The following is a 276-nucleotide window of genomic DNA, read 5'->3' as shown; positions in this document are numbered from 1 at the left end:
AATAGAACTTCCAATTAAACCTTGAATTTTAGTAGCTGGATTAATCTGTTCAATACCATCTGCAATGCCTCTTAAGATCTGATCACCATCTATCTTTTGTAGCTTATTTTGAAAAGTTGCATATACTTTATGCTGTAACATAACAATTTCTTTAGTTAAATTTTCATGATTTAACAAATGCTTTTTAACCTTTTCCCAAGGAAATTCTGTCTCATTACAGGAGTAATACAAAAAGTTGTCATATTCCAATCACATTTAAGTCTAATTTGTTTCTTT

This window comes from Otolemur garnettii, unplaced genomic scaffold, assembly GCF_000181295.1.
Source record: "Otolemur garnettii isolate 467f Iridium unplaced genomic scaffold, OtoGar3 scaffold00046, whole genome shotgun sequence".
Taxonomy (NCBI): Eukaryota; Metazoa; Chordata; class Mammalia; order Primates; family Galagidae; genus Otolemur; species Otolemur garnettii.
This window is presented reverse-complemented; position numbering follows the sequence as displayed.